The sequence below is a fragment of the Trachypithecus francoisi genome, unplaced genomic scaffold, assembly GCF_009764315.1.
Source record: "Trachypithecus francoisi isolate TF-2019V2 unplaced genomic scaffold, Tfra_2.0 Lachesis_group17, whole genome shotgun sequence".
NCBI lineage: Eukaryota > Metazoa > Chordata > Mammalia > Primates > Cercopithecidae > Trachypithecus > Trachypithecus francoisi.
Window position 1 is genome coordinate 80,214,589 of NW_022681462.1, and position 27,159 is coordinate 80,241,747.

The following is a 27,159-nucleotide window of genomic DNA, read 5'->3' on the forward strand; positions in this document are numbered from 1 at the left end:
TAGTTCCTACTACTTTCCTACCTTTAGATCCTCTCCAAGTCCTTAGTACAGTGTAAAAATCCTATATGGTTGCTGCTGTGTCTCCATCACCCATGTGTACAAAAGGAAGTATCATAACCCTGGAGTGAGAAAGGAAAAGAGCTGTGTTGCCCGTCCAGCACATCTCCCTCTGCTGTGCATCACAAGAGAGGGCAGGACACCTTTCAGGTAACCAAATTCATAGTTAGAACTAAGTGTATAATAACGAAATGTTACTAAAATTAGGCAGTTTTGTCTTCATTATTAACTCACAGAAAGGGAAGGTAGGCTATGTGTTTTATTCTCTTTCTACTTGTCCTTACTACCTACTTAACACAGGTCACTGTGCTCAATAAATACAGATCACCAAATGACCAAATATATAGATACACAAGTAAAGAAACATCATCTATTTCAAAGACGGCCACTTGCTGGGACAAAGATAAGAGTCAGATATCTAGTTACCCACAGGCCAAATCAGACCTCAGGAACACAAACACTGCTGGGTGACATTTTATTCATCAGTCCCCCGGGGACAATGATGGTACATACACAGCAGCAATAACATCAATTGGTTCAGTAAAAATAAGAGGCAAGATCATGTCCCAAGAGGAAGGGAAGGCTGGTTAGGACTGGAAGCATAAGGATAATAGTTATTAAAGTAAATGTGCTAAAGAATTGATAACTACTGTTAAGCCATACAAAGGGCCCAAAATAAAATTAGAATCACAACTTTGTAGTAGGCCAAACCAGTATGGTTCTCGGGATTGCTTGTAAAATGTTCCAACAGCAGATTGCAAAAAGTGGGAAAGCATGCAGTGACTATCACAGTGGACAAAGAACGTGATTAGGAGGGCTGAGGAGGTGGTACTGAAGTAGCAGGTCTTTGAGACAAGGCTAAGCAAGTAATCAGCAGAGTCTAAGAGTGAATGACTTAAGGCACAGATTCAGCTCCACAGATGTGGAGGAGTGGAAGAGGCAGCAGTTCAGGGCTTGGTAAGCAGAGAAGGAGAGTATTGATATTTCAGAAACAGAGCGGTGATGATGAAGTACAAGGTGCAGCAAAAAGGAAAGGTGGGGAGCAGAAATGGAGTTGGAAAGACTCTAACAGGCTGAAGAAGGATGAATGGATCATCATCTTTCATGCCAGAATTAGGGAGGATGATGGCAGAGGATAGAGAGAAGATATGACCCAGGTACTGAGGTTGTCTAGCAAAGTGGGAATGAGTCTAGGGTTGACAGAGTCAGCAATGATTACTGAAAAGAGTGGTGCATGTGGACAAATTAATAGATTTTAATATTTTCATAATGTATTAGGAGAAGTAAGAAAAGGTGAGGCCTCCACAACAATGAACAGAATCAATTTTCACTAAAGACAAGAGGCAGCAGAAAAATTACTTACGAGTGAAGGAATTACATCTCCAGATTTAAAAACACTATTTCTGGTTACTATTGTGTTGAATGAATTAATTAAGCATAGAGTCTACTAGTAAAATACTCTGAAAACCTTTAAACTAAAGAACCATAAAAATAGCAACCATCCAATACCTAAACTGTGATCATTATCTGAGGACTTATATGCCAAGCACTATGCGAAGTGCTTTACAGGCATTATTTTATTTCATCCTTACAACTTAACACTTTGAGATAGGTATTAGATTCATTTTAGAGAAGAGGATACAAAGGCATAAATAAGTTAAATAACTTGCCTAAGGTCAGAGTCAGTGACAAAGCTGGGACTGGAACTCAAGGGTAACTGACAGCCCTTGCTGTTCTGAAGCACCAACAGAATTCAGATGACATATTGCCTTTTCCAATACTTCTGCTCTTCTTTTTATCTTTAAAATGTTTCTTTGAAAGCTATGAAATACCAGTGCTCAACCATATCTGACAACTAATACCACAAAACTATTTGCTTTAGACTGAGAATGCACTGTAGTGTCTTCCTTGGAATGCAACACTTTTGACCTAAAACTGAAAAATATATCATGCTAAAAAATAATTGCTCTTCATTTTAAAATTACTGATATCAGGATGAATGGCTTGTTCTTCTGTGCCTGGTTGCTTTTTTTCCCCCATAGCAATATGCCATTGTCACATCATGAAATCTTAGGCAGCTACTATTGTTTAGTTTCCATATGTTTCCTTACCTCCAAAGAAAACACACAACTATAAGTTGTCTCCGCTTCATTACTAATAATTTATTACTAAAAAGCACAAAATACATAGAACATTATTTAGTTCTTATGCATAGTAGATAATTGTTTTTGTTAATAACTGCATGTAAAAACATCTTGAGAACATTTGATAAAACATATCCCCATGCCTTTTTGTTAGCCATATCATGTCCACACCTAGAGAATGAGGCAGGTTTGACCTTCTGAAAGGTAGTGGGTCTGAAACAAACTAAAGAACTCAGAGGCCTCTTTTCATTTGGCTTAAAAAGGGATTTATGGTCATTTCTGTTCAACAACCTAAATTCATTTAGGGCTGAAGTGAGGAAAACAGTAGGAAAGAAAGTGGGAGTAGCATAGCATTAAGAAACGCTGAGAGGGGCCCAATGTGAATTAGGCTAGTGGAAATGCGGACTCTTAAGATGTGCTAAAGCCTGATAACCACTTTTAGTGTTTTCACATCCACAGTTCCCATGCATTCATCTCATTCAGTGATGATGTCTACAATGTTAAAGTTGCCACAAGATACACTGAAAGCAACATTTTCTCTACTAAGTAATTTGATTCACAGAAAGCATCTTATCAGCACAGTGGACCTTGCCTGGTCTTAGGTACAAATTGGGAATCAGGTAAGTGTGGCTCTAGCCTGCCTACAATAATTGTCTGCACCACAGACGTGGGTAAGTTCTTCTTCTAGAAAAGCAGCAGCTCCTACTTGCCCTGAATATCTTAAAGGGCTGTGAGAAGAAGCACATGCAAGCGCTTTGCCCTGGAGAGAGTTACATGTAGAAGGGACTCTGGATGGAAGCAGGCACTCTGTGACAAGCCTGCGAGTCTGCGAGTCTATGTGGCCGCACTATGTTTTCCTGCCCTCTTCTCCCCAACTATAGGAAGATTGTTTTGTAGGCTCATTATTGCTTCACCAACTGCTAGGAAGGAAATATTTCTATGCAATAAAAATTCTTTTGGTGTTTTTTACTCCCTTCTCATCCATGCAAAACAGGAAAGCACGATACATTGCCTTTTATGGTAACAAAAGATCCAGACGAAGGTTCTTAATGTTCTTAGACAATTGTGCTCACATTATTACCACAACACTTTCCTAACTTCACTGTTTGAATAGGAAAAAAGATGCCTTACATGCTCCAAGCTTAATATATCTCCAGGGAAGATACATCCTGACAAATGTTTACTAAATCAGGTCACGGATTAATCAAATAGGGAGTTCACTGAAATAATAAAATTAATATGCTTGCAGATGGCTCCTTAAAATGAGAATGCCAAGGTAATTGTAAGTGGTTTTAAAAGCAGTTTTCTCTTCTCTTTCAAATATTTGAACTATGCTCTTAACAATGTAGTCTACAGAACACAGACAGCGTAAGAGCACAGATTGGTCTCTTCTAACATGATTACTGATTTTATTTACATGTTGTTCAACAGCCATCACCAAAAAAAGCCATCATCAGACTAATATCTCATCTCAAGGAGTACCTACCATCTCTCTCATAATATCTAGAGATTTTTGAGGCAGGTAGTCTATAGATTTTTTTGCCTCATACAGGTAGTCTATTTATAGACAAATTTTGGTACTGAAATCACCTCTCTCCTTCTCTTTTCAATGCTCTGACTACATACACTATAATCTGTTTTCATTTAAGGAAATGAAACACATGCTTTTTCTAAAATGCTGAAGAGTACAGTTATTTTTAAATGAGTCTCACAGAATTTGAAGGCTGAACCTCAGAGATTATCTAGTCCACTTTTAAAATTAAAGACAAGACTGAAACTCAGAGAGGTTTCTTAACTTCCCCCAGAGTCCCACCATTAATTAAAGACAAATATGATAAAGGGTGCCCAATATAACTACTTTTAAAAATCTAATCTAAAAATCTGAATGTGCAAAGATTATTCTTTGTATAGAAGGACTGGCTGAAGGGTTTCTTAAATAGTGAGCTCCTATAGTTTCTTTTTAAGAATTCACTACGCAAAACAGTTTATACTAAACCTGCAGAAATAGGCCGGGCGCAGTGGCTCAAGCCTGTAATCCCAGCACTGTGGGAGGCCGAGACGGGCGGATCACGAGGTCAGGAGATCGAGACCATCCTGGCTAACACGGTGAAACCCCGTCTCTACTAAAAAAAATACAAAAAAACTCGCCGGGCGAGGTGGTGGGCGCCTGTAGTCCCAGTTACTCTGGAGGCAGGAAAATAGCGTGAACCCGGGAGGCGGAGCTTGCAGTGAGCTGAGATCCGGCCACTGCACTCCAGCCTGGGCGACAGAGCGTGACTCCGTCTCAAAAAAAAAAAAAAAAAGAAATATATCTACAGTATAATGTTAACTATGAGCCTAGATTTGTAATTTATTTTTTAGGTAATGTATTTTTAAAATAGTATAAAATAACTTTTTTTGGTTAATGCCACTACAAATAAAGCATTAAGAAAATTCTGCCTTTTTCAAAGAGTATATGTGAAAACATAAACACTAACAATTTATTTTCTAATGTCTATGACACTGTCTCAATCAGTAAAATGAAATCCACCCACCTTTACTTCAAATTAAAGGCAATGCTTACATTTACAGAGAATTATGTTCCTTAATGAGGACTGTAAATCCAAACAATATAATTAGACTGGGTTTCCCATGAAAATAAGTATGAAGGTGAGGTACCTGACCAAAAGCCTAGAGCTCAATTATATTTCAAAAATATACAATGATCAGACCATTGTATTTGAACAGTGAAATAATATGCTTATTTACTGCAATTCAAAAATTAGTCATAAAACTTTTCTTTAGTAAGCTATATTTACGAATAAAGGAAGCAAAGAGCTTTTATTTTACCTCTAATCCCTGCCTCTCTTGTACTACAACAAAAAGAAAACAAACACTGTCATTGGAGTAATCAAATTCTGAAGGCTTTCTCTAGAAATATGTGCAAGAGTTCAGTTTTTTTCCCTTAGATGACATAGTCCAATCACTGATATAATGAATACCAATCTAGCCACCAAGCAGATAAAGAAACATAACATGAAATACAAAGGAAGGGCCTGTGTAGCCCCTTACCTTTCTCATTCGCTTACCTACTACCCCTGCCAGGTATTCACTATTCTGAAATTTCTGTTTTGAGGAAACTCTGGCACACCTAATGGATCTTGAGAAATGATTTTACTGCCATTTTTTCTTTCTGCAAATTTTTCTATATAAATTTAGAAAATAAGTTGCTAAAGAAGTAGGATCAGTATTTCCCAGTTTCTCAGAGAATATATGTTAATTTGTGTGTTCAGCTGACATAACAATGAGAGTTGAAAAATTGGTTCATGCTGGAAATATGATTAACTGTAGAGAAATCTAAATGAGAACCACTTGTTTAATGATTAACGAAGGAAGGATGGAAGGACGGAGGAAGGGAGGAAGGGAAGAAGGAAGGGTAACCTTTCCAATGGATACAAGAAATGCCTTCATACTAAACCCTTTCAAGTTTATAGTTCCACCTCAGTTTCTCTTCTGAATGCCAGACTTGCATATCCTAGCTACTGGACATCTCCACCCAGATGTCTAAAAGGCAATTCCAAATCAACACTGCCAAATTATTATAAAAATCTTGATCAAAACCTCAATGTGCTCACCCCCACCCAAACCAATACCCCACTCTAATCCCCATTCTCCCATCTAAATACAATAGTCCTTCCTGATCCATGGGAAACATGTTCCAAGACCTGCCAACGGATGCCTAAAATCATGGATAGCATCAAACCCCCTATATACTATGCAAAAAATTCATTTTCCTTTTTCATAATTTCATGGATAGATGATTCATTCTTACTGTAAATCTTAGCAACCTCAGCATAGGGATTTTTTCTTTCATTATTAATTCTAGAACTTTCACCTTTTCACTTAAAGGAAGCACTTTACGGCTTCCCTTTGGCATGTCTGAATTGCCAGCATCCCTACTCTTGCACTTTGGGGCCATAATTAAGTAAAATAAAGGCTAACTTAATTCAAGCACTGTGGTATCAGCAACAGCAGATCTGAAACTGGTTATATCAGACATCCATAAAGAGATAGGACATAACCAATATCAGATCTGCTAATTGGCTATTAAGTGATGGAAGGGCACGTAGTGTACACAGCTAGAGCAAAATGGCTTGTACATCGTGGAGATGCTGGACAAAAGGACAATTCACATCTTGAGTGGAAGAGAGCCAGATGTCATGAGATTTCATCATGCTACTCAGAAGAGTACAAACTTTAAAATGTATAAATTATTAATTTCTGGAATTTTCCATTTAATTTCTTCGTACTATAGTTGACCCAGGTAACTGCAATTCCAGAAAGTGGAAAAGAGGATGGAGGTACTACTGTAAATGGCACAACCATCGACCCAGTTACTCGAGCCAGAAACCAAGTGGTCATCCTTGATTCCTCTCTGTTGGTATTTAATTTTCTTGATATAATCATGAATTTTATGAAAACCAGGTTCAACATTGTCCTGTCTTTCCAAGATATTGTCACTCTAGAGAATTAAGAAAAGGAAGTCTGATAACATGATATAGTGTTTTTGATGTAATTCCTGAGAATTTTCTTTGGGGTGGAGTTGAGGGAGTGAGAGCGAGGTTAGGAAATAAATTAAACAGATAGGATCAAACATGGTATTGCTAGAAATTCTGGGTGTCACAATAACCCACGATGAAGAATATTTGTTCTTCAAAACAGAAGATAGTTGACCCCTCCCCTAAAAAAAACCCTAACTGTAATCTTCCTCTACAGTAATATTTATTTGGGTTTAAATTATCTCAAAAATAACAGCCTTTATCCTTAGAAGTTCTAGAATCTTATGTGAAGTTTTTTGTGAAATAAACAGCTCCTCTGTACACTACCTCTTCTGGAGTCTGTAATCAAGGATAATTATACTATGGAATAAAAGCCAAACGTTAATACAATTTTAATAGCAGCTTATACACTCCATAAAAATATTTTAAATTCATAAAACATATAGGAACAAAACACAATAGTCTTCTCTTAAAACTTTAGTTCTTAAAAAGGAAAAACTTAATTTAAATATGCTGTAAGAAGATATTCAAATATAGCAAGTTGTGCTTATTGTTGCAAACAATTTATGTACTTTTATAATTAACTCGTCTCTCCATTACCATTAATTATTAATTACACTTAATACCATTGTTAGAAAGTAGGCAAAGCTCTGGGTAATTTTAGTGTTTGCCTCTAAAACCTAAAGGCTGAAAAGGCCTGTCAGCCTCTAAAAATGAAAGACATTAGCATTTGAGAGAATATTTACAGATTTTCTAAGTCATTCACCCCTACTGTCAATTTTTAATTAATGAAAGAATATATCAAGTTGATAAAACCTTGCTTATCACCTAAATTAAGCAATGATACACAGATAAATAAGGCATGGAGCCTGCCCTTAAAGACTGCATGGTACAGAAATATCTTCATACAAAGTAAAAAGAGAAAACTGAGATGATAAAACTTTCTATTAAAAATGTTCAACGGTCATCTAGGATTTAAATGATCTCAAATACATTGTATGTTAAATTACTGAAAGAGTTGTTGCCATAAATTTTTTTTATCTGAAATGTTTTATCTAAAAATATTTTATCTAAAATTTCATCTAAAAACAGGGATGAGATTTTCTTTTCTTTTTGAGAAAGGGTTTTGCTCTGCCACCCAGGCTGGAGTACAGTGGTGCCATCACAGCTCACTGCAGCCTTGACCTCCCAGGCTCAAGTGATCCTCCCACCTTAACCCCCTAGTATGCTGAGAACATAGGTGAACACCACCACACCTAGTTAATTTTTATATATTTTTATTTTTTTGTTGTAGAGACGGGGTCTCCTTATGTTGCACAGGCTGCTCTCGAACTCCTGGGCTCAAGTGCTCTGCACACCTTAGCCTTCCAAAGTGTTGGGATTACAGGCATGAGCCGCCACATCCAGCCTGAAATTTCCCATCTCAAAAAATTTTAATTAAATATAATAAACTACAATATACAACATATTTATTTAGTATATCATATATAACATATACAATATAAAATAAGCTATACAAAGGAAAGAAAAAAATACATGAGACAATGTGGAAGTACAGAGTCTCTCATTCAAATGAAGTGAAAATAACAGTTCTATTATAGTTTCAGGAATCATAAATTCTAAAAAACATTTGAATGAGCTGCCTATTTGCAGTGACTTCTGATGTACAAGTAGCAAATACTGCATACTGCATTTAAGCAATTAATCAGAATGATGTTCCATTATCTATCAAAACTGTGAAACATGAGATTTATACAAAAGACACACTGCATGCACACACACATACACACGTGCGCGCGCGCACAGAGAGACAGAAACGTGACGTCTTTGTTTTTATAGAGGCTATACTTTGAAATTTAACCTTACTTTTATCCTTTCTTACCTAAACACAAATATTCTTTGCTTAGAAGGGAATAGCATTATGTGTTGGGAGCCACCGTTTACTAAAGGAGTAGGGCCTCAAAGTTATACAGCTCTATTACTCATTGGTTAGGAGCCTGAAGGCCCAGTTAATCTGCACTTAAAAGAAAAAACAACAACAAAAGCCCTAAACAGCCTTCTCAGCTTTTACAGAGGTGCAGTCCAATCCAGACAGCTGTGTGTCCCAGCAGACTCTGCTAAGTTCAAAGTTTCCATTGTGATCAAGGAAAAAGGCTTGCTTGTTAGAACTTGTATTGGTTAAATTGGGTGCACTTGGTATTAAAAACGGAGGCCAGCCGGGCGTGGTGGCTCAAGCCTGTAATCCCAGCACTTTGGGAGGCCGAGACGGGCGGATCACGAGGTCAGGAGATCGAGACCATCCTGGCTAACACGGTGAAACCCCGTCTTTACTAAAAATACAAAAACTCCCGGGCGAGGTGGCGGGCGCCTGTAGTCCCAGCTACTCGGGAGGCTGAGGCAGGAGAATGGCGTAAACCCGGGAGGCGGAGCTTGCAGTGAGCTGAGATCTGGCCACTGCACTCCAGTCCGGGCGACAGAGCGAGACTCCGCCTCAAAAAAAAAAAAAAAAAAAAACGGAGGCCAGCTAAGGCAACAGCTACCTTCTTAAGACTTTGTAGTATGGAAAATCTTCAGGCATCAATGCAGATGTGTCTCCAAGGGTCCGTGAACTGAAAAAAATCTATGACTACTCTAGGCATGTCCCAGGGGAGCTCCATCAACTTGCCCTCCTTTTTCTTGGTCTATATCAAACCTCCCACTTCCAAAAAATCTTGGAAGAAGAATAAACTTCTTTAATGAATATCAGTTTACTGAGATGTACACTAAAAGTACAAATAAAGCCTAATATTCTCAAGGAAAATTTACATTTCAAACAAAAGCTTGAAAATCTAAATTCACATAATAAATGGGGAGTCTCTGGGTGGTGAACAGGCACCTTCCACTGGTCCTGGTCAGCTTGGCTGACCATTCCGTCCCATATGTACTTTACACTTTTCACCTCCCCTTGCCCCAACTAATGCCATGGAGGTCAGTAAAGAAAAAAGACAGTGAGAAAGTCCACAGAAAGGGAAATCAGTCTACAGAAGATTTATCAATAGCATAATATGACATGACTTCTTATATAGGGGTTAGGGAAGTAAAAATCCTGTTTTATTCACAAACATACAAATACATAAAAGGCTAAATTTGAAATTTGCTTCATAAGTCCTGGTCCTAGATCCCCTTCTCAGAATTAAGGCACTCTGTATCTGTTGAATGAATATCCAGTGGTTTTCAACCAGGGGTAATTTTGCCCTCCCGGGGACATTTGGCAACATCTGTAGATATTTTTGGCTATCACAACTTGGGGGCAGTGGGGGAATTATACTACAACTAGCAGGCAGATGCCAGAAATGCTGCGAAACATTCTATAACACACAAGATAGCCTCCAGCAAAAATGAATTATCTGGCCAAAAATGTCAATAGTGCTGAGACTGAAAACACTGGGTAAGACAATAGCAATTTGTCACAAATAAATTCATGTCTACTTTCTGAATTGCCCACTACCCTAATTCCTAATGGCCCTAGCACTTTGTTCCAAGTATGACCAGACCTTTGAGAACCAGTCATAAAAATTATAGGAAATGTAAACTGACAGAATCTTCTGGGAGTTACAAATATGTATATATGTGTGTGTGTATATATATGTATATATGTGTGTGTATATATGGGTAAATATATATGTATCTATGTATATGTAAATACATTTATATATAAAAACCTGGATATTGCTTGACACAGGAATACTACTTATAAGACTTTATCCTAATTAGCAATTAGATATATATGTCTGTGTGTTCATGGATATTCACTGTAGCACTCTTTGTAAGAGTACCTCCCCAACCCCCCAAAAGTTAAAAACAATCTTAATATCTAGCACCATTAATTAAATTATGACATATTCATTTAATGGAATCCAGAATCCTATACAACCTTTTTTCCCGCCCAAAGGATGCGGTGAGTCCACAATACACAGTTAATTCAAAGAAGCCAATTAAGAAAATTACCAAGAGAGCCTCAACTGATGGATACTATATTATTCTTAATGGTCATTTCTAGGGGGTAGAATTTCATGAGTTTTTCCTTTTCTATTTTACATGCATTCATACATTTTTTACAATGAACATGTATCTATTAAAAACAAAAAAGTAAACAGATTTCTTATTGATTATTTGGAGATAGGGTCTTGCTCTGTCATCCAGGCTGGAGTGCACTGGCGCGATCATGGCTTACTTCAACCTTAAATTTTGGGGCTCAAATGGTCCTCCTGCCTCAGTCTCTTGAGTAGCTGGGGCTACAGAATCACACCACCACAATTAGCTAATTAAAATAATTTTTTTTTTTTTTGTAAAGAAAAAGTCTCACTATGTTGCCCAGGCTGGTCTCAAACCCCTGGCCTCAAGCAATCCTCCTGCCTCAGCCTCCCAAAGTGCTGGGATTACAAGTGTGAGCCACTATACCCAGCAATTTCTATTTTTTAAAAAAGATAGAACAACGGTTAAGGGTGTAAGAAAGCTTGGTAATCATCTAGAACAATACCTTACTCAAAAGATGAGAAGGGGAGCATTAGAGAGCTTAAGTCCTACTGATAGATGGCAGAGCCAGCTCAATACCAGAGAACTCAATCTAGGAGAGAAAGAGAAGAAAAGGCAGGATGGCATTAAAAACTGAACAGGAGCTAAAGTATTTACCAGTTAAATTAAATGTATGGAATTTGTTTCAAAATAATCCAGTTTGGGAGACAGGAGAGGAGACAGAGTTGATATAGATTAGCCTTGTGATAATTATTGGAACTAGGTAATGGGTTACAGGACAGTAGTTGTTCTAACTTTGTATATGGTCAAAATTTTCCACATTTAACAGGTCAAATATATATTTTCCAGCTCTGTACCATGAAAAGACCGAGAAACCATAATCAATCTGGTAGCAATGAACATACCAAGAGCCTAAACTGTGATAGCGAAATATTTCCCATTAAAAGAATCCAGGCTGCCAACATGGTGAAACCCTGTCTCTAATAAAAATACAAAAATTAGCTGGGCGTGGTGGTGTGTGCCCATAATCCCAACTACTCGGGAGGCTGAGGCAGGAGAACTGCTTGAATCTGGGAAGCGAAGGTTGCAATGAGCCACGATGGTGCCACTGCCCTCCAGCCTGGTGACAGAGTGAGACTTCATCTCAAAAAAAAAAAAAAAAAAGAATCCTGGCTTACATCTGTAATCCCAGTGCTTTGGGAGGCCGAGGCAGGAAGATCGCTTAAGGCCAGGAGTTTTAGGTTATAGCGAGCTATGATAGTGCCACTGCTCTCCAGCCTGAGCAGCAGAGTGAGACACTGTTTCGAAACAAAACAAACAGAATCCAGGTTTTAAAAAAAGGTTTAGTTTCAGATTTGGGTCAGGAAATATACAAAATTAATTTCAAACATCTTGGCACAGCAGATATCAAAGACTACTAGGGCCATGTCAAAAGGATTCAGGAGCTAACCTGAAGAGGCTATAGCTGGCCAAAGATGAGAATGAATTTCAGTAAGGGTAAGAATTGCAGTAAGCTGAAACCCAAATATATTTAAAGTCATAAGTTCAAATTAATTTAATACATAAATAGTCACCTTTGAAGGATGACAGGCCAATTCATTATCTTGAAAATAGAGCAAATAAAAGAATCAAGCATTTATCCTGCCTTTCCTATATGAACTGTAACACTGGAAAACCAAATAGTAGAGAAGCATCTCCTTACAAAATTATTCCAACTAATAAATGAAAAGAGAATGGTAAAATTATAGCATCAGCATTTTGCAACCCCAGTGAATTAATGGATCTAGGTACTATGCACCAATAGCTACTACCGCCACAATAAGCAAGTGACAATCACACAACATGTGCCTTCGGATAAAAGAACACATCACCACCAATAACACTGCCAAAGGAATTGAACTCAGATCTAATTAAGGCTTTCCATCCAGCTGCCAATTGGCAGTAAATACATAGGAACATGCTGAACTGCACAATGAGCCTGCAATCAGCAAAATCTAGACTGTGGGAAACTACAAGTAAATGACCTGAATTCTTCTTCAACAACAACAACAAAACGATAAGAAAAAGAAAGGAACAGAGGAGGAATCTATAAATGAAGAGACTTAAAAGACACTGAATTTAAAACAATGGGTAAGACTCAACCATAGTTGAGAGATAGCTGGGTGATGAAGACAAAGAATGTCAAGGATTTCTTCCTAACAGTCAGAATGGTGGCTACTTTTAGAGGGAGGAAGAAAGTTGTGATTGGGATGGGGCACATGGAGAGAAGGAAGAACTCTCTAATAAGGTGACATTTGGGGCAGATCTTATTCTCATTTAATAATTAAGAAAACTAAGGCTGGTGGGGGATGTTGAGTAACTTGCCAAGGTTACACAGTAAGTGGTGGTGTGCTATGATCTCACTAAGAGCTTGAGCTCTTGCTCAGGCTCCTAACTGTGATGTAACACCTTTTTTTCTAAAGATATATAAAAACTAAAGTGCACAAATCTTGAGTGCAACTTTACTTGAGAGTAAAGTTCAATGAACTTTACAAATTAAACAGTTTTGTTCTCATGGTTTTAAATGTCCATATAAAGAGAAGAATGCTTAACCTCTTTTAGAAAATATCTTTCAATGCAAAGCCAACTTGTTGACAAGTTAAGATTGATAAGAAAGGTATTTCAAAGATTGCAGCAATAAGCAAGTTTTACCTGGAGCTGGGGGATAGGAGAGTCAGAAATGATGCTTTTTTCTTTACTGAATAAAATAAAAATCTCCCTGGGGATTTTGTAAGAGAGCCAGCATATGGCCACTGGAGGTGAAAGATGACAAAGTAGCTTCAATACACAGAAAAAGAGACATGCATGGGGCATTATAGTAGGAACTCTCAAAGATAAAGACTTGCAGGTTACCTAACAGAGGGGTTAGTTTTCATAGCACCCTGAAACAGGCAGAAACAGACACTAGAAAGCTGCTGTGCAAATTAAAAGATTTTCTTAGAGCAATAAGGAAAACTAGAGTGAAAAAGTAATTTGATTATAGTTAGGTTTAATGAAGCTATTTGAAACTGTGCCTGAGTAGGTATAATCCTTTTAAGTTGATTCCATGTAATATCTCAAGTTGGATTTGATATATAAATCATAGTAATTAGTAAATATTTGTCTTGTTACTTTAAGAATGAATTTTTAGCATGGTGGCATGGGCCTGTAGTCCCAGCTATTCTGGAAGCTAAGATGGGAGGATCGACTGAGCCCAACAGTTAGAGGCTATAGTGAGCTATGATTACACCACTGTGCTTCAGCCAGCACAACAGAGAAAGACCCTATCTCAAAAAAGAAACATTCTTGGCTGGGTGCGGTGGCTCAGGCCTGTAGTCCCAGCACTTTGGAAGGCCGAGGCAGGCGGATCATGAGGTCAGGAGATCGAGACCATCCTGGCTAACACAGTGAAACTCTGTCTCTTCTAAAAAAAAATACAAAAAATTAGCCAGGTGTAGTAGCATGCACCTGTAGTCCTAGTTACTTGGGAGCCTGAGGCAGGTGAATGGCGTGAACCTGGGAGGCGGAGCTTGCAGTGAGCTGAGCTGGGATCATGCCACTGCACTCCAGCCTGGGCGACAGAGCGAGACTCTGTCTCAAAAAAGAAAAAAAAGAAACATTCTTAAATTTTTATAACAATCATAGTAACAAGAATGCTAATAAATAACATTCATCAAGAGCTCTGTGGTAGTCTGAACTACCAGTTACATGTATTAACTCATTTAACCTTCACAGATACTCTTGGAAGCATGTAGTTATAGCCTCATTATTTTTTTTTTCAGATGAGAAAACCAAGGCATGCAACCAATAAGCAACAGAGATGGAATCACATTACTGTGTGTCTGCATTTCTCCACTGCTTGCATTTACTTGGCAGTCAATCTTCCCATTGGGCCAATCCTGTTCTAAAGTAGCATCACAATTCTAACAGTGGCAGGGCAATCTTAATGGAATTTAGGAAGAACTAAGCTATCTAGAAAGAAGGCATATATGAAAGAGTTCCATTTCAGGGAAGGAAGTGTTAGAAGTAGGCTTAACCTGTAAGCTTAACTTCTGCAACTCTTTAATCCATGATATTCCAAGGATATCTGAAAGTACATAAGAAAGGATATGGCCTGTAAACTATAGATTTCTCTAGTGCAGTGCCTGGCATGTAGTAGGTACTCAACAAATATTTATTGAATGAAAGTGAAAATAAATACATGAGTAACAGTCACAGAACATTCTGACATATTATATAATTTCCTAACAGCAAGCAAGTAAACCAGATAATTGCCAGTGGACCTTTTATTTGTAAGCAGTTGTTGAAAAGGCTAACTAAAGAAGGGGATGTAAGAGAAATGCCTGGAGAAAACAGAGAGGAAGAAAACAAATGCAGGGGTATGATGTAGCTGAGAGAACCAATAGGCTAATAGATGATGATGAAGAAACTTTTCTTACTGATATGTAAATTTATGTGGATAGCTCTCTTTATTCAGTTTGCCAGGAGTCTCCATTATCCTGAAAAGTGAAAATGTAATTAAGCTGTACCCCTTCACACTCTCATACACAGACACATGCACACTTATTTTCCATTAAAACACCCTTTGAAATAAAAGCGGGGAAAAAGGCAGAATTTTTTAAATTCACGCACTCATTTTTTTTAGTTTTTATCAACCCAGTTATTTTGGGTTGCTATTCACTAAAAACTATAAGATATGTCGGTGTCGGGGCCATATGTTGAAAGTCAACGGGATTCTTGTTCTTCTAGCATTCTCTATCTTTCATTGGCAGGTTTTCTTAGTAAGATCTGTCATCTGGGAGAGCTCATTCTGCACAGTTGATGATTTTCCATAGGTTATGTTTTCAGGCTGAATCATAATCTTTTGTAGTTATAATCTGCTGAAATTCTCATTACACTCGTACAATATTTAAAACATTTTGTGGTTTTTTTTTCCCAAAATGGAATGTAAGAATTTTTCACCATCTTCACAATTAAACTAATATCAAATTGTCTTGACAGAATCTTTAATTATGGGGTAGGGAGTAATTAAGTTTTAGAACTTAAAATCCCAAATCTACTACAGAGTTGTAAACTTAGCATTTTATGTATTCTTAACAAAGGCTATCTGCAGCAGCCAAGGGAGGTTCCAAATGTTATACCGCATGCTTTGATTCTGATTTATGGTTAAGATTGTTAGAACTTGTATTTTGTGCCCTTGCTATATATGTACGTTGTAAATATTGCGTAAGAAGATTGGAATGCAATTGCCATAAAAATAATTGCGGGGTATTACATAATCAGAAGTCTGTTCCTATTCTTGATTACGGTAGTCTCATCATACTAAGTAATATATATGTACTGAATAAAAAAAGAATGAGCTCTAGCATTATATTCTCTTTTATGTTTCCTTTAGATTTAACATTGTAATTGCTACAATTGTGGATCACAGTGTTTCTTTAAAAAGAAGTAGAAAAAACAAGGTCCACTCAAAAAAGTGTAAGAACTTGTCTACATTATCATTAAATCATTTTACATATATATACACATATATTATTTTTTTCTTTAAGAAGACATTTTTTAAAAAAAGGAAAAAAGAAAATTCTTCCTGAGTATACACTGTGTTTAGGGCACTGTGCTATAAGGCAAGAAAATACAAAGGTGAATTACACCAACTCTGCCATAAGGAGCTTCAACTCTTATCAGCATCCACCCTTCCTTCCTGTTTGTACTGCTACCTGTGGATCACTTCATTTCTAGTGTCAGTAGCCTCCTTTAACCTGTGCTCCTTCCCTCCATGTGCCTTGCCCAGTGAAGTCTTAAGGTGCCACTTTGTACTTTGCCTGTTTTAAAACGTGACATGACTCTTTAATGTGTACTTATGAAATCCAAATCCTTTAATCTGGCATTCCACACTCAACAGTCTTGTTTTTCCTTGAACAGAATTCAAACTCATCCACCTCTGGGCCTTTTCTCAAACTTTCACTCTTCCTGGAGGTGACCGTTGTATAATGCCATATATGACCGGTAAGCTTTCAACAGATAGAAATTGTGATGTGGAGTACTCCAAATTGAGGAAGACACAAAATCAAGAAAGTGTAAGATGTGTTCAGGTTAATTGTTCAGTGTGACTGCGGTATAAAATTGATATAAGCAAGCAGAAGGGACAGGGACAATGTATTAATAACACTCAAGAGCTTTTATTATAGATCTGAGTATCTAACTATCTTTCTATCTCTCTGCCTACCTATCTAATACGTGTGTGACTTTAAAATATGTCCACAAGGGCCAGGCACAGTGGCTCACGCCTGTAATCCCAACACTTTGTGAGGCAGAGGCAGGCAGATCACCTGAGGTCAGGAGTTTGAGACCAGCCTGGCCAACATGTTGAAACCCCATCTCTACTAAAAATACAAAAATTAGCCAGGTGTGGTGGCACGTACCTGTAATTTCAGCTACTCAGGAGGCTGAGGCAGGAGAATCATTTGAACCCAGGAGGCGGAGGTTGCAGTGAGCCGAGACTGTGCCACTGCACTCCAGCCTGGGCAACAAGAGTAAAACTCCATCTCAAAAATAAATAGATTAATAAAATTAAATTAAAATGTCCACAAACTCTTCAATATTCCTGCCTTCAAATGGTGCAGATAATTCCCTTTAACTTAAGTGTGGGCTAGACTTAAATAACTTCCAGTGAAGTGAGTAAAAGGAAGTGGCAGTGTTAGACTTCACATTAGGTCATAAAAGGCCCTGTGGAGTCCTCACTCTCCCTTGGATTGCTTGTTCTGGAAGAAGTCAAGCCCCATGTTGTGAGGACACTCAAGCCGTCTTTGGAGAAGCCGATGTGATGAGGCATCAAAGCCTTCCTAACAATGGCCAGGTTAGTGAACGATCTTGAAAGTGCATCCTCCAGTCCTAGTTCATCTTTCAGATGGTTACTGCAGTCACTTGAGAGACACTGAGCTGGAAGTTCTCAGCTAACTCAATCCCAAATTCCTAACCCATAAAAACTGTGAGATAATGTATGTTTATTGTCTTAAGCCACTAGATTTCGAGTAACGTATTATGCAGCAATGGATAACTAATATAACCTATTAACACATGTCTACAAAAAAGACTATCTATAACCTATTAACACATGTCTATAAAAAAGACTATCAGTGACTTCAAATATAAATATTTCTAATAATATTCCCAAACAACATACTAAAGAATAAAACTCCTTTTAACCTGTCATATTACTAATATGACTAATAAGTACAGTGAGGACGCTGACCACATTTATCACATTTACCAACATATATACCTCAGCATCAAATACAAAGCCTGACTTAGAGTCACAATGTAATAAATTATCGTGGCTCTTTTTTTTTTTTTTTTTGAGACAGAGTCTCACTCTTTTGCCTAGGCTGGAGTGCAGTGACGCAATCTCGGCTCACTACAACTTCCACCTTCCAGGTTCAAGTGATTCTCCTGCCTCGGTCTCCTGAGTAGCTGGGACTACAGGCATGTGTCACCATGCCCAGCTAATTTTTTAAAAATTTTTATTGTTTTAGTAGTGACAGAATTTCACCATGTTGGCCAGGCTGGTCTCAAACTCCAGACTGCAAGTGATCCGCCTGCCTCGGCCTCCCAAAGTGCTGGGATTACAGGCATGAGCTACCGCACCCAGCCATAATTCAATAAATATTGTTGAATCAATTGGTGGATCCTTTTTCAAGGATGGCTCTGAAGGAGATTTTCTTACATTATGATAGATTTTGTGTACTGGGTTTTTTAACAAAAGGCAAAACCAGGCAGGGCAAATGGAGAGAAAATATAATTCCTTAAAACTTTCTGTATTCAATACACTGCTTTTTAAAATTGTTTTTATTGCAAAATAAAATACAGATATGGAAAACTGCATAAAACCTATCTATAGCTTAGGGAATTACTAAAAGGCAAACAGCCTTTAAAGAACCACCCAGGTAGAGAAACAGAACTTTGTCAGCTATCCTAGAAGCCCCTCCAAGCTGTGTGTGTGTGTGTGGATGGATGCAGTTTCCTTTCCCTCATCCTAGACTATTCAGCCTTAGAATAATAGAGGCGATATTAAAGAACCAGAACCCAAGGAGTGGCTCCTGTCATGGCCAGGACCTTGTGAGCACAGTTCTTTATGGCATTATAATTTGCTGCTAGCCATAGTACCTGTGAGTGAGAAGCCAGAGCAGTCTGACCGGATCATGAATAGGAAGACTCTCAATGTAAACTTAGTATCTTTTTTTATGTTTAATACATGGCATAAAAGAGGCACCAGTGGAATTTTCAAGGGAGAAAAGGTGATAGTGGCCACAGGTTCAGACCTCACACTTATAAACAAGTCAGGATTCTTGCTTTGTAGATTTTAATTTGGGATAGCTTTATATTACAGTGTTGACTAAAGTTAAACTGCCTTGATTTATTATGATTGTCTAATAATGACACTTCTGATGGTGTGCTAAATAAATAAAGTTGAACTTTTAGCTGTGTGCCCTCAAGTAAATGGTTCTTTTTTTTTTTTTTTGAGACAGAGTCTCACTCTGTCGCCCAGGCTGGAGTGCAGTGGCGCAATCTCGGCTCACTGCAACCTCTGCCTCCCAGGTTCAAGCAATTCTCCTGCCTTCGCCTCCTGAGTAGCTGGGATTACAGGTGCCTGCCACCACGTCCGGCTAATTTTTGTATTTTTTAGTAGAGAAGGGGTTTCACTATGTTGGCCAGGCTGGTCTTGAACTCCTGACCTCAGGTGATCCGTCCACCTCCACCTCCCAAAATGTTGGGATTACAGGCTTGAGCCACTGCACCTGGTCAAGTATATGCTTCTTTACTGCAATTATGGATTGCCTGGGTGCCCTAGCATAAAACTTCAGCCTCACACATGCCAATTCTCAAGTAATATGGGTCTACGACAATTTTCTAAAATGAATCAAGTATCAGTTGAACATTAGAGTATAGGAATCATTCAAAAGGCTGATTCTGAAGAATGAAAAAGAATAGCTTCATGTTGATTTCCAGCTTTTTGCAACATCATTTATGGTAACTAGAAAACACTGAATCATTCTAAAATTATTACGGGAATTTGCTTAACTTCATTCAGGTTGGAAAATAGATGTTACACAGCCTTAATAAGGCTTCTAAGTCTTGCCCTTTAATGACGTAATTGTTTAGAGGTGCTAATAAAGTTTCCTGGACTGGCCAACATATTTCAAATGAAACAAGATTAGATTACTCTACCATTTTACAAGATAGCGGGCAGATGCCCACAAGATATGTAGTAGCAAACTAGGTTCCATTCAGTGCCAAGTAACATGCTAGTGTCACTTTTTTAGACAGAAAGGGAGGTGAGATTTGTTGACAGGACTACTATGGGTCCCCACCAAAAGTTCCTGTCAAAAACTAAGCATTTTCACAGTTCCACTGTATCAGAGGCTACAAAGAATATGTGAAGCGTTGAAATCCCAACCCTTCATCCAGTGAAAAGGGCTTGCTCTACAGGAAGCCTCCATGGCAGTCTCTTGGGGTAAAAAGAGCATGGGCTTTTGAGTGAGACAGACCGGAATTGAAATCCAGGCCCTGCCACACACAGTTAGGATAACCCTGGGTAAACCATTTAACTTCTCTCAGCTTAGATTTCCTCATCTTAAAAAAATGAAGATAATAATGCCTTACTGGATGAGTCAAGATTTTTTTGATCATAAGTGACAGAAACCCAAATCATACTCACATAAAAAAAAAAGGTTGCTTATTGGAAAACCATGGGAGGGGCTCAAAGATTCCAAAGAAGAGCTGGTTACTGGAGCTGGAGCCAAAATAGTTTCTCAAACTTCAAGGACCAAAACCAAAAATGTCACCACTGACAGTACTCTTTCTCTCTAAATCTTTATCACTCATCATTTTCCATGTTGGCGTCCTTCATTCTCACTGTGTAGAGCTGCACTGTCCAATATGGCAGTCACTAGCCAAATGTGGTTACTGAGTACCTAGAATGTGACTAGTCTGACCTGAGAGGTGGTAAAGGGTAAACACACTGGATTTTAAAGACTTGGCACAAAATATGTGTATATACAATGAGTCATTAATAATTTTTATTTTGATTATATGTTGAAATGATATTTTGAGTACAATGGGTTAAATAAAACATTATTAAAATGAATTTCACCTATTTCATTTTAGTTCTTTCACTGTGGCTACTAGAAAATGTTAAATTGCATATGTGGCTTGCATTATAATGGTACTGGACAGTGCTGTCTAGAGTCTTTTCCCACATGATGGGAAACACAGCTGCTTAGAGTTCTGGACTTAATTTAAGCTTACAAAAATCTCAGAAAAGAAAAGGATTTTCCCTTCCTACTTCAGTTTGTAAATGTCCTAGGAAGGACTCTGACTGGGCAAGCTTAGACCATATATCCATTTCTTAAACTAACCCCTGCCAGGCAGAAGGGGAACTGTGCTAGACAATCCTAGCAGAATTACATGGATGAAGGAGAGAAAAGAACATGGGCATGGGATACTACTACAAGAAGAAAGGGAAGAGACGTGCTAGGCAGACAAAACAACAAACATCCACTGTGCCAGAGGGTGGCTGTGAGATGTCTTTTATTCTGAGCAATGTCTATCTCTAAATGCTAGTGGTGACATTAAGTGGCTGTAAGTCACAACACAGAATGGTAGGTATTAGAAACCCTGGGGATAAACACTTCAGATTTCTACACTTGAGTGTTCATCAAATGTCCTAAACCAATGATACTAAGCCCTAGATGCTGGCAGCTTATAAGAAGGACTGATTTCAAAGAGCCATTGCTGAAGATTTCAGCTTTACTCTACATTGATGTGAGCTGATAATGCCTTTTTAATACAAGTATCATTGCTGATAATGCAGAAGAAGTTTTATGAAGCAGGTAACAATCCTGGAAATGTGTTTTTTTGGTTTTTGGTTTTTTTTGAGATGGAGTTTTGCTCTGTCACCAGGCAGGAGTGCAGTGATGCGATCTTGGCCTACTGCAACCTCCACCTCCCAGGTTCAAGTGATTCCCCTGCCTCAGCCTCCCGAGTAGCTGGGACTACAGGCATGCACCACCATGCCAGGCTAATTTTTTGTATTTTAGTAGAGACCGGTTTTCACCGTGTTGGCCAGGATGGTCTCTATCTCCTGACCTCATGATCCGCCTGCCTCAGCCTTGCAAAGTGTTGGTATTACAGGCGTGAGCCACCATACCTGGCTGGGTTTTGTTGTTGTTGTTGTTGTTTTGTTTGAGATGGACTTTTGCTCTGTCACCCAGGCTGGCATGCAGTGGTGCAATCTTAGCTCACTGCAACCTCCATCTCCTGGGTTCAAACAATTCTTCTGCCTCAGCCTGCCAAGTAGCTGGGATTACAGGCACTGCCAGCATGCCCAGATAATTTTTGTATTTTTAGTAGAGACAGGGTTTTGCCACGTTGGCCAGGCTGGTCTCAAACTCCTGACCTCAGGTGATCCACCTGCCTTGGCCTCCCAAAGTGCTGGGATTACAGGTGTGAGCCACCACACCTGGCCAACAATCCTGGAAATGTTTATATGCTGTTTTGAATCTACTAGGAAATACAACAGGCCATAAAGTCTACAGCAGCATTCTCAAAGTGTTTGGGACTCCCTTTTACAAGTAATGAGAATCACAAAGTGCTCCTATTTATGTGTGCTATCTCTGTTGACATTTAGCATATCTGAAACTAGAACTCAGGTTTAAAAAAAAAATTATTGAGGTTTTATCACATGCTTTCTTCTAGAAGTTGTATAGTTTCAGGTTTTACTTTTAGGTCTATAATCCATTTTGAGTTAAACTTTACATGGATATATATGTCTTTTCAAGGCATGGATTGAACATTCTTTTCTTTTTTTTTTTTGAGACGGAGTCTTACTCTGTCACCCAGGATTGAGTGCAGTGGCACGATCTCGGCTCACTGCAACCTCTGCCTTCCAGGTTCACACCATTCTCCTGCCTCAGCCTCCTGAGTAGCTGGGACTACAGGCGCCTGCCACCTCGCCCGGCTAACTTTTTGTATTTTTAGTAGAGATGGGTTTCACCGTGTTAGCCAGGATGACCTCGATCTCCTGACCTCGTGATCTACCCGCCTCAGCCTCCCAAAGTGCTGGGATTACAGGTGTGAGCCACCACACCTGGCCAACAATCCTGGAAATGTTTATATGCTGTTTTGAATCTACTAGGAAATACAACAGGCCATAAAGTCTACAGCAGCATTCTCAAAGTGTTTGGGACTCCCTTTTACAAGTAATGAGAATCACAAAGTGCTCCTATTTATGTGTGCTATCTCTGTTGACATTTAGCATATCTGAAACTAGAACTCAGGTTTAAAAAAAAAATTATTGAGGTTTTATCACATGCTTTCTTCTAGAAGTTGTATAGTTTCAGGTTTTACTTTTAGGTCTATAATCCATTTTGAGTTAAACTTTACATGGATATATATGTCTTTTCAAGGCATGGATTGAACATTCTTTTCTTTTTTTTTTTTTGAGACGGAGTCTTACTCTGTCACCCAGGATTGAGTGCAGTGGCACGATCTCGGCTCACTGCAACCTCTGCCTTCCAGGTTCACACCATTCTCCTGCCTCAGCCTCCTGAGTAGCTGGGACTACAGGCGCCTGCCACCTCGCCCGGCTAACTTTTTGTATTTTTAGTAGAGATGGGTTTCACCGTGTTAGCCAGGATGACCTCGATCTCCTGACCTCGTGATCTACCCGCCTCAGCCTCCCAAAGTGCTGGGATTACAGGCGTGAGCCACGTGACCAGCCTTTTCTCTTTTTTTTAAATACAGAAATCCAATTGTTCTAGCACCATTTGTTGAAAAGAGTATCTGTTCTCCTCTGAATTGCCTTTGCACCTTAGTCAATAATCAATTGTCCACATAAGCGTGGATCTATTTCTGAATATTCTATTCTGTTCCAATGATCTATACTGGTGTATTTTTCTTTTCTAGACCATCATCACACTGTCTTGATTACTGTGGCTTTATAACAAGTCTTTGAAATCAGGGAATGTGAGTCCTCCAATTTTGTTCTTCTTTTGCAAAATTGTTTAGGCTATTCTAGGTCCTTGGTATTTCAAAATAAATTTTAGAATCAGATTGTCAATTTTTACAATTTCTGCTGAGATTTCAACTTGCTAGAATTGTGCCAGATCTATATGCCAATTTAGGAAGAACTGATATCTTACAAGATTAAGTCTTCCAACATGTGAACATGTCATATCTATTTGTTTAGATCTTCATTAGTTTCTCTCAGCAACATTTTGTAGTTTTCAGCATAAAAGTCTTTCATATCTTTTCTTAGATTTATCTCTAAATATTTCATGATTTTGATGTCATTATAAATGATATCTTTAAAATATCAAATGTTAATTACTTGTTAGCCTATAGAAATATAATTGATTTTTATATATTGACCTTGTATCCTGCAACATTACAAAATTCACTTATTAGTTCTAGAAGCTTTTTTGTAATTTCCTTAGTCTTTTTGACATAGACAACAATATCATCTGTGAAAAGATAGTTTTACTTCTTTCTACTCTAAATGTTATTCCTTTTTCTTGCTTTATTGCACTGGCCAGGCCCCCCACTAGTGAATAGAACTGGTGAGAGTAAACATCTTTGCCTTGTTAATCTTAGAGAGAAACGATTTGGTCTTTTACCATCAAGTATGATACTGGTTATAGGATTTTCATAGATGTACTTTTATCAGGTTGAGGAAGTTCCTTTCCATTCCTAGATTCCTAAGAGTTTTTATCACGAATGGGTGTTCAATTTTGTCAAATGTTTTTTCTGTGTCTATTGAGATAATCACATGACTTTTCTTTCTTAGTTTGTTAATACGATTAGTTGTATTGTTGATTTTTGAACATTCAGCCTACCTTACAATCCTGGGATAAACTCCACTTGTTCATAATGTATCATCCTTTTTATATATCATTCTTTTGAGTTTGCTAAAATTTTATTTCAAATTTTGCACCTGTGTTTATGAGACAACTGCATCTGGAGTTTTCTTTTCTTATAATATCTTTGCCTGATTTTTGTTATCAAGTAGTGCTGTCCTCACAGAACAAGTTAGAAATCATTCACCCTTTTTCAATTTCCCAAAATATTTTCTGTATTATTTCTTCCTTAAATGACTGGTGGAATTTACCAGGGAGGTCATCTGTGCCTAAAGTTTTCATTGTGGAAACATATTTAACTATAATAGACACAAGGCTATTCAGATTATCTACTTCTTCTTGAATAAACTTCAGTAAAATCTGAGAAAATTTCTAAAATGCAAGAACACACAAGCAAATGTGGCCTTGGCTATCAGAGTGATGACATAACACACCATGTAGCCTCTGGAAAACTCCACTATTCACTCATGAGGTATGGAAATTCTTAATTTTATTTTGAAAATAGTTTTTAACCTTGTGTACTCTCTGAAACAGTCCTGGAAATACCAGCTGTCCTTGGACCATATTTATGAGGTGCTGGTCTATGGAAAAGAGACTAAGAATGCCAACACTATCAATATTCCAGGATCTTCTGCTAAAAAGTATTTTCATGAAGTACTCACATGTTGAACAGACACTGAAGGCACTGCAGAGTACTTTCTAGAGTTAACACAAAGTTTGACAAATCTAAATCATATCCCATCCTGCTTCAAGAGAGCCAAACTGCTTATGAGCAATCCTGGAACAAGGAGAAACACCAACCTTATTTCTGGGTTTCCCACATCCCAACTATATAATTTGATCATAATATGAAAACAAATCTGCAACAAACAGATACAAGGAAGAAAACGGATCTTCAGAAAAATGAAGGAGAGGGTAGATCCCTTTGTGACATTATGTTGTCATTAAACTAGATCAAGGTATGTGTGTGTGTACTGTTAAAATATGTTTTAAAATATTTTATAAAATAAAAAATCCCTCTCTTCTAGTTCTGTATTAAACGTCATTCAAGTCAAGGGCTTCTCCTATGCCAAATCCTAGAAATGTATTTATAAATAAAAATAAAAAGGAGGGGCGTGCTGGGTGACAATGATTGTAAAACTCAGCTAGACAAAAAGAATAAAACCAAAAAACCTCAGAGACACCTCAGACTGCTGCATCCCAGGATAAGGGAGGCAATGGCAACCAGGAGCCACAGAAGGCGTAGGGTGGGCTGAAATAATGGTTCTCAAACCATTCACAGTGAAGGAGCAGTTGTTGTTTGTTTCTTTCTAATCCATCACCAACTCACGGATTTGTAAAATACATTAAAAGTGAATTACTAGAAAAAGAAATCTTTTAAAACACATACAAAATACAAACCCAACATTTCTATCATTAGATTCAATAGATACATGATCAATCTGTCAACGGCTTTTAATGTTTCTAAACCCTCTCAATGCTGTGCTTGTTTCATCAAGAACCAAAACTGATGCACTTTGTGTAGCACTGGCTAGAAGGTTCTGGTACTTTTCCTCTCCTCTACTTTCCCAGGTTAATCACTGAGTTAAGCGACCACTCGCCCCTGCTGGTATACAAAATTATACAATGTATATATATTACATACACTTCAGCAAATCTAAAACATGCGTCACCTGAAGCCTTGATATTAAGTTTTCTATCACCTTGAGCCCTGACTGTGATAACAGGTGTGGATCCAAGGTCCAGCCTCATTTCCTCCTTCCTCCTCTCCATCATTTTATATTATGTTTCTGGCAGATTTCTCTTCCTAAATACAATCCCAATTGTAGTACTAACCTGTTTAAAAATAATGACTAAAATTTGAGTCAAGTACTTCAGGCTGTATTATCATGTCTTTAAAATGCCTTTCCTTTCTTATCTCCCACTACTTTGTACACAAGTTCTACGACTTAATTCAACTGGACTGTTAATTGTGTTCCAACTGTGCTACTGCTGCCACCTGAAAAAATGCTTGTTCTTTCCGTCTAGCTTTTTCTTTTTTTTTAGACGGAGTATCGCTCTATTATCCAGGCTGGAGTGCAGGGGCACGATCTTGGCTCACTGCAAGCTCCGCCTCCCAGGTTCACGTCATCCTCCTGCCTCAGCCTCCCGAGTAGTTGGGACTACAGGCGTCCGCCACCACGCCCGGCTAATTTCTTTGTATTTTTAGTAGAGGCAGGGTTTCACTGTGTTAGCCAGGACGGTCTCGATCTCCTGACCTGGTGATCCTTCCACCTCAGCCTCCCAAAGTGCTGGGATTACAGGCCCCCGTGCCTGGCCTGTCTAGCTTCTCTTTATGAAAACCAAGTCTTTCAAGGGCATTCCAAATGTCACCTCCTTTATAAAGGCTTTTTTTCCCAGGTGTAATCTTCTCTCACCAACCAACTAAACTTTGTACTTTTCTTAATAATTAAGTATTATCCTAACATGCATTAC

The 27,159-nt window shown here is 38.3% G+C and overlaps 1 protein-coding gene and 1 long non-coding RNA gene across 7 annotated transcripts in view; both read right to left on the reverse strand.

Moving 5' to 3' along the window:
* The window catches only part of BABAM2 (BRISC and BRCA1 A complex member 2), a 460,841-nt gene that overhangs the window by 255,328 nt on the left and 178,354 nt on the right, over positions 1-27,159 (reverse strand). The gene's annotated exons all lie outside the window — the stretch shown is intronic.
* LOC117062543 lies at positions 5,896-27,125 on the reverse strand. Its single transcript, XR_004428425.1, has 3 exons — positions 27,115-27,125; positions 13,202-13,209; positions 5,896-6,147 (listed from the first exon to the last, which is right to left on the reverse strand). It is a non-coding gene; the product is annotated as an uncharacterized LOC117062543 (long non-coding RNA).